Below are 7388 nucleotides of genomic sequence, written 5' to 3'. Positions count from 1 at the left end.
TGAGTTAACACCTCACAGTGGGTTTGAGTTCCATTTGGAAAGAGAGATCTGGAGCCATGTGTTCATGGCAGCATGACTCACGACAGCCAAGAGACGGAAACAATCTCAGTGTCTGTACACAGATGCATGGATGAAGAAGCGGTAGATACATGCCACGGAATATTACTCGGCCATAAAAAGGAAATCCTGCCATTTTTCCACTGTGGAAATGGACCTGGAGGGTATTATTAACTGAAGTAAATTAGACAGACAGACAAACACTGTATGATCTCATTTATACGTGCAATCTAAAAAGGCTAATTAAAAAAAAAAAGACTGAAATGGTGGTTATCAAGGGTTCTGTGCCTACTGAGTGCCTCAGTCACGTCCGACTCTTTGTGACCCCACGGACTGTAGCCCCACCAGACACCTCTGTCCATGGGCTTCTCCAGGCAAGAATACTAGAGTGGCATGCCATTCCCTTCTCCCAAAAGAGATAAAACCCAAGTTTCCTGCATCCCAGGCAGATTCTTTATGGTCTGAGCCATCAGAGAATCCCTGTGAAGTCTGATACTCAGCTGCAACAATGTGATTCAAGTGTTATAAATCACACACGGGTTTGACTTACAGTGAAAAAGGCAGGATTTTTTTTTTTTTTTTTCAAACCAAACTGCAAAGGTGACTTGGACAGCTGGGTGTCAAGCCACGCTATGTGAGTGAGTGAGGAGAAGGAAATTTTAAAATACTTTTGTAATTTTTGTAATTTTGTAAATTTTGTAAACGATGAAGGAACACTTTGAACAAGCTGCAAAGGTGACTTAGTAAAGACACCACAGGCCACCAGATGAGAGGCTGGCAAACCCGGCCCCCCAGCCTCCGTTTATAAATAAAACTTTATTTCAACACAGCCACACCCCTTCATTTTACACACTGCCTGAGGCTGGTTTTGCACACTGCACAGGGAATGCCAAAATTACTGGCCATCTGGCCCTCTGCAGAAGAAAATACAGTGCTGTATCATACCTACAGCTTGTTTTAAAGCAGTAGAAGGTGAACGATCTCAGCACAAGAAAAACATTTTGTAACTGTGTAAGGGGATGGATGCTACCAAGATGTACTAGAATCTTTTTTGTTTCTCTGTTTTGCTTTATATACACATGTAGAATGACGTATGTTGTAAACCAGAAACAAAGATAATTTTGTGGTCACTTACATCTCAGCAAAACATAAAAATTTTAAAAGAAAGATTGCCACTGGGGGCTAGATGAAAGCAGAGAAGCTATAGCTTTTCCCATGACCAAAGAAACAAACCAGAGTCAGACTTTTATCTGAAAAGATACAAAGTTTTATTAAACAAACCTGGAATCAATGGTATCATTCCATAAATTAGACAGCAGTAAAATCTTCCCAGGGTGTGTGTGTGTGTGTATATATACACACACATACATACACAAATCACAGTGATTTTTCATTGTGCAAGGAATGGAGAGGTGTAGAAACAGGCTTTTTTATTTTTCTTTCTTTTTTAAACCACGAGAAGCTGAGACGATCAGGGCGGGGCTCCCAGTATGACTCGAGCAGGAAGGTGGCACACCAGCCCTGGATGCTTCATCCCTTGAGAAAGAAGGAATTTCCGACCGCCCTGTAGAGCCGGAGAAAGCATCTCAGGGAGCCAGGAAAGGCAGCTGGTGAGCAGAAACGCTTCTGATCCCAGTTGCACAACAACACACGTGCCGTGAGTTTTATTTAAATAACACAGGAGTCCACCATGGAACAGCAAAGAGAATATCAACACAGAAGGTCTCCAGACACAATAACTTAGAGGGAACGGTTCCAGAATATTTCCTTTTTGATTATCAAGGATTGCATGTGTGGTGGTGACCACACGGGGTCAGCAGGAACAAGCTCGGTATGAAAACATGATGCTTGGTGGAAGCATCGGCCCACCACTCGACCTCCACCAAGACACAGACACACACACACACACAGACTCAAATATATTAATTAAGACAATCGTACACGTGCTTTTTCTCTTTGTTCTTGGTGAGTCAGCAATGCCCACGCGAGTTAAACCGATTAGTCAGAAACAGATAAGAAAGGGTACAGCGTACAAGATGTTTCAGGAGGTTTAGAACACACGCCAGGCAGATGGACCACCGGAAAAAAAAAGAACACGGGCACCTCACTTCAAATCTCCACTGGGAGCGATCAAGAGACTTGCATGATGCTGTCAATTTGTGATGCAAAATCAGAGGACTGGGGACAAAAAGAAAAATTTCCAATCTTTCCAGCACCTGAAGCTACAGCGAGGATTCTGTTGTTACGATGGGGAGCGAGTGCAGTCTGCAGGGTTCACCCAGGTGGGGTGGCCCTCAGTGCCTGCAGAGCACAGTGTCGGGGTCCTGCATGAACAGGATGGAGCCAAATCTCACAGCTAACAGTGGTTTCCCATCGAGAGGCAACGTGGGTCGTAGGCAGAAACAGCGAACGCAAGTCGAATGACTCAACTGCGTGGGGCTGCCGGTGACTCGGATGGGTGGCAGGCTGGTCCTCAAATGCAGATGCAGAGAAGGAAACCAAACGTCGCCGGAGATGGTGAAAAACAGGTGATGTCAGACCTGCCCGAGGAGCAAGAATGGGAGGAGTTTTAAAGTATCATGATGGTGTGACGTGCGTGCCGGTTATCGGGGTTTTTTCCTTTGCGTATTTTGACAAATCGACAGCAGAAATCATGGGTTTTTTTTTTTTTTTTCTTCCCATTGCTGGCCAATGATACAGGTCTGCTGAGCAGGATATCCCAACGGCCACGACCATAAACAATATGCCGTTATGACCAGCTAGCATTTTATCTCCTTGAGAGTTTTACAGATGGCTCTCAAACCAGGCTGGCTTTATTCTTCCCTGAGGAAAACAAGACCCACCCCGATCCACCTCTTGAAATCAATGCATTTCCTAAAGACTTTACAAGATATTTTGGGGGGGAGGGTGGGTGGAATAAGGACCATTTTTAAAGTCTTTACTGAATTTGTGACATTGCTTCTGTTTCGTATTTTTGGCTTTCTGACAGTAAGGTTTGTGGCATCTCAGCTCCGCCAACCAGGGGTTAAACTCACATCACCTCCCCACCAACTCTTGAAGGTGAAGTCTTAACCACTAGGCCACCAGGGCGGGGGGTGGTGGGGGAGTCCCGAGACTTTTTAGAGTATTGTCACTTAAGGAGATATTGCCGACTTGTCAAACGGCAGCAAACAAAAAACAGATCTCTCCTTTTCCGGTTCGGAATGTTGTCACGGCGGCCGTGAACTGTCTTCTAAACCTTGCACACTCTGATTACTTTGGATCCGAGACTCGAACAACACAGAATGCCTCCAGGCAGTGAACGCTTTTCTGGTTGCATGCGGTGAGCCATCCATGTGTTCAAGACTCATTTTGATCGCGCCCAGCACTGCATGACGTCAGACCATTTAATCTACGGCCCAGCCACCAGCACATAATGCGTTCAATAACTAAATGGGTGGCAGGGGTGTGAAAGGTGAGGTAAAGCCCGCCTGGCAGTGTTGGAATTCCTCTTCCTTCACAATGTGCTTTGCATGGCGGATGGTCAACGACCATGCTTTTATAAAGAAGCGAGCCATCCGTGGTATTTGAACCTTTGTTTTCCCTGCATACGTCTTCAAAATTAAGGCAACACATGTGCGTCCTTGTGCTGTTTTCATCTCATAAATTACTAGAGAGGAAGAACGAAGCCAAAAAAATATGCATCAGGATCAACATGTGTATTTACAATTTTTTGTATTGTGTTCAAGAAAGGTGTTTCATTTATTTCGTGTTTTCTCAAGCATAAGGCTCCAAAGAATACTCATTTATTTTTACAGTCAGAGGACACAGGACTGAATGCGTTTCCCCGTGGAGGCTGTATCTCTGCGCAGGTTCGCGCTGCTCATTTAACCTTCTAACATTCAGTGATGTAACAGTTCAGAAACGGCATGATAAAACTTTAGTCCCAGTTGGCTCACCGTTTAATCCAAAGAGCATGTGGTGATTGAAAAGTTACAGACTCAAAATAACAGTTCTCTGGGAACGTTTATCCAAGTGCACCCTTTGAAAGTAAATTTTTAATGAGCTGCCCATTGTAAGGTCCGTTTTAGTTAATCCTGGACTCACTCTCACCTACGGAATGGACCGCTCTTTGAAGATGAGGTCATTTATGAGAAGGGGGTGATTTAGTGCCTTCAGCTCGAAGCTTTTATAGGTGTCATTTTTCTTCACATCTCCTTCAAGCACACACAGCCCTTGTCTTCTGATCCAGGAGTTGCTGTTGTTGTTCAGCTGCTCAGTTGTGTCTTTCTGTGACCCACAGACTGCAGCACGCCAGGCCTCCCTGTCCATCACCAACTCTCAGAGCTTGCTCAAACTCATATCCATTGAGTCGGTGATGCCATCCAACCATTTCATCCTCTGTCGTCCCCTTCTCCTCCCGCCTTCAATCTTTCCCAGCATCAGGGTCTTTTCCAATGAGTCCGCTCTTCACATCAGGTGGCCAAAGGATTGGAGCTTCACTTTCAGCATCAGTCCTTCCAATGAACACCTAGGAAATCCTTTAGATTGGACTGGTTGGATCTCCTTTAGAATGGACTGGTTGGATCTCCTTTAGAATGGACTGGTTGGATCTCCTTGCAGTCCAAGGGACTCTCAAGAGTCTTCTCCAACACCACAGTTCAAAAGTACCCATTCTTCAGGGTGCAAATGGTCAAATGTGATAAATACATGTATGTCCTTTGACATTTGTGCTACGTTTAAAGAAAAAAAAAACGGATACTTTTCCCAAACATCAGCTCTCCACACCCCTAGATGTGCCTGCAGAAGCGGGGGAAGCAAAAGCTGGGAAAGACACACTTTTCTGGCCCAGCACAGGAAGGAAACAGTGTCGGCAGCAAAGAACTCACCAGGTGACCCAAGAATACCTGAGTTGCAGAGACCTGAGAAGAGTTGAAAGCTGAGGGCGCACCCAAGCCTTTCTAGCAACATATCCCGAGGACACACTGCCTGGAGCCCTGAGGTCCAAGGAGCTGAACCTTTCTGGGCTGGAAAAGGGACGATGAAGGGCTTGGGGGGAGGGAGGGGCCTGGGAGGTCTACTGACTGATCCCCCGCAGCCACGGAAGGCTCTAGAACCGACTGCTTAAATGCACAGACCTGCGCCGGGAAAGGGCATGGCTGGACCCTACGACTGGATTTTACACAACGGGTTTGAGCCACTCTGGCCTTTCCAGCTGAGTCCCGTTTAGCTTTTTTCCCACAGCAAAGGTTAGAATCAGAAAGCAGAAGGGAAAGAGGGTAAAGAAGGCAGTGAAGGAGGATGCCCAGCACCTCTGACCACGTCCTGCTTCTGGGAAGATGCAAACTTCAACAGCAACACTTGCGCACGGCCACACGCTTGACACCTGGCTTTCGTGATCGACAGGGTTCACGGTCCTCACCCAACCCTCGGACCCAAAGGGAAAGCAAAGCTCAGCCCAGGCTTGTCCGGCACAGGCCTGGCAGGTCTGTGAAACCAGAAGCATAGCGAACACTGCTGAAGAGAAATAAAACCAAGCAGAAACAAGCAGGGTTCAAACGGTTCCATCGTGCCCCTTCCGTTCCTTGCTTTTCCCAAAACCAAAGGGGAAAAGAAAATCATGTGCGTTAAGTTCCTCGAGCCAATGCTGAAAAAAGACTCTTCTGTATTGGGAGATGCAATTTTGGTCTAGGGATTGAACCTGGAATATGAATAGCTAGCCATCTCCCTACAGAGTCTGAAATTTTTTTTAATGCCACACACAAAATACCTTGAGAAAAGCATTTGTGGTCAGCGGCTAGTCTTGGACTAAAATTCAAACTCACATCTCCTTCCTTTGCCTTCTGGTTTCAAGACCTCAGGCTACCAGACACAAAGCATTAAAAATCCTGCATACAGACTGTCGTAGGATATACCCATAAAATGCATAGAAGATGATAAAAAATGCATATATCATAACTTTTAAAATGTTGTCCAGCAAGAGAACAGATTCATAAAAAAAAAAAAAAAGAAAAGAAAAATCTGAAACATAAATATAATCTCTGGAAAGTAGGAACATGTACATCACAATTTCTGTGCTCCAAGCATACCGCCTTTTTTTATACACAGACGCGAGCAAACGTACAGACACACACACCATTTGTGGTTATATCTGAACAAGTTGAGATTAAACTTAAAAAGTCAAGTCTATGAGGGGAAAAAAAAAAAAACAACGAAACCCAAGATATTCCAGTAGGAACACACAAGGCTAGAAAGAAGAAAACCTGCAACCAAACGAATGTTCAAAGTGTCCTACTGTGCAGCCGATTTCCAGTAGGTTAAATAATTCCAGGGCCACGAAGGTCAACAGCTCTGCAGTCTCTTTACACACACCCAGGCGTATACACACGCGGAAGCATCCTTACTCCAAGAAGAAGACAGTTGCCTCCTCGGGTCGGCGTGGGGGCCACCGTGTATCCCAGGCAGGCTCAGATCACCCTGTGTCTGGCTTGAAATAAAACAGAGGATTCGGTTACTTTTCTAAATGTTTATTCTTTTTTATCTTTTGCTTGCGCTGTGTGGCACACGAGATCTTAGTTCCCCAAGTAAGGATTGAACCTGCGTCATTGGAAGCATGGACTCTTACCCGCGGGACTGCAGGGAAGTCTGGGTTTTGTTAAGTTTTCAAAACACCTGGGCACCATTTGTCATCTTAACAGTAACAACAACAACCGCAGCAAAAAAGAAGCCCAAGATTCCTTTCACACTCTTATTGCAAAGACCCACAAGCCTGAATTCTGTGGAGCGAGAATGCCGCATAAAGTACATTGAAAGATTCATTTAAAAGGTGGTGGGTTCTCCATGTTCCACAGAACTAGCCCAACCTCGTCCACAATTTGAAAAGAGATTTAGCCCAGAAGCAAGAGTGGGTCCCCGTTTCCTTGTACTCTGCCATAGGACCTCACCATCAGACAAAACATTTTACGATGAAGAAAAAACTGCAGGGTCCAGACCCGCAATCTAACTCTGCTTCTGTTTGGTAAATCAGTTCAATCCACAAGGACCCACCGTATAGCACAGGGAACTCTGCTCACTACTCTCATAACCGATATGGGAAAAGAATTTGAAAAAGAAGAAATACACGTATATGAAAAAATATATATACATACAAGAAATTTAAAAATAAACAGAATTCAACTGATACAGGGCTTGCCAGGTGACTCAGATGGTAAGGAACTCGCCTGCCAATGCAGGAGGCCTGGGTTCCATTCCCTGGGTTGGGAAGGTTCCCCTGGGGAAGGGCAGGGCAACCCACTCCAGTAGTCTCGCCTGGAGAATCCCACGGACAGAGGAGCCTGGAGGGCTACAGTCCA

General features: G+C 45.4%; 1 protein-coding gene across 3 annotated transcripts in view; it reads right to left on the bottom strand.

Annotated features, from left to right (window-relative positions):
- Positions 1-1301: 1301 nt before the first annotated feature.
- The window catches only part of PRKX (protein kinase cAMP-dependent X-linked catalytic subunit), a 59791-nt gene continuing 53704 nt past the window's right edge, over positions 1302-7388 (bottom strand). For 2 of the 3 annotated variants that reach the window (XM_019956122.2, XM_070785436.1), the window contains exon 9: positions 1302-6523. The gene's annotated coding sequence lies outside the window, so the exon portion shown is untranslated. The remainder of the gene's footprint in view (positions 6524-7388) is intronic. The other variant, XM_019956123.2, reaches the window with a different exon arrangement.

The sequence above is a fragment of the Bos indicus genome, chromosome X (genome assembly GCF_029378745.1).
Source record: "Bos indicus isolate NIAB-ARS_2022 breed Sahiwal x Tharparkar chromosome X, NIAB-ARS_B.indTharparkar_mat_pri_1.0, whole genome shotgun sequence".
Taxonomy (NCBI): Eukaryota; Metazoa; Chordata; class Mammalia; order Artiodactyla; family Bovidae; genus Bos; species Bos indicus.
This window is presented reverse-complemented; position numbering and strand designations above follow the sequence as displayed.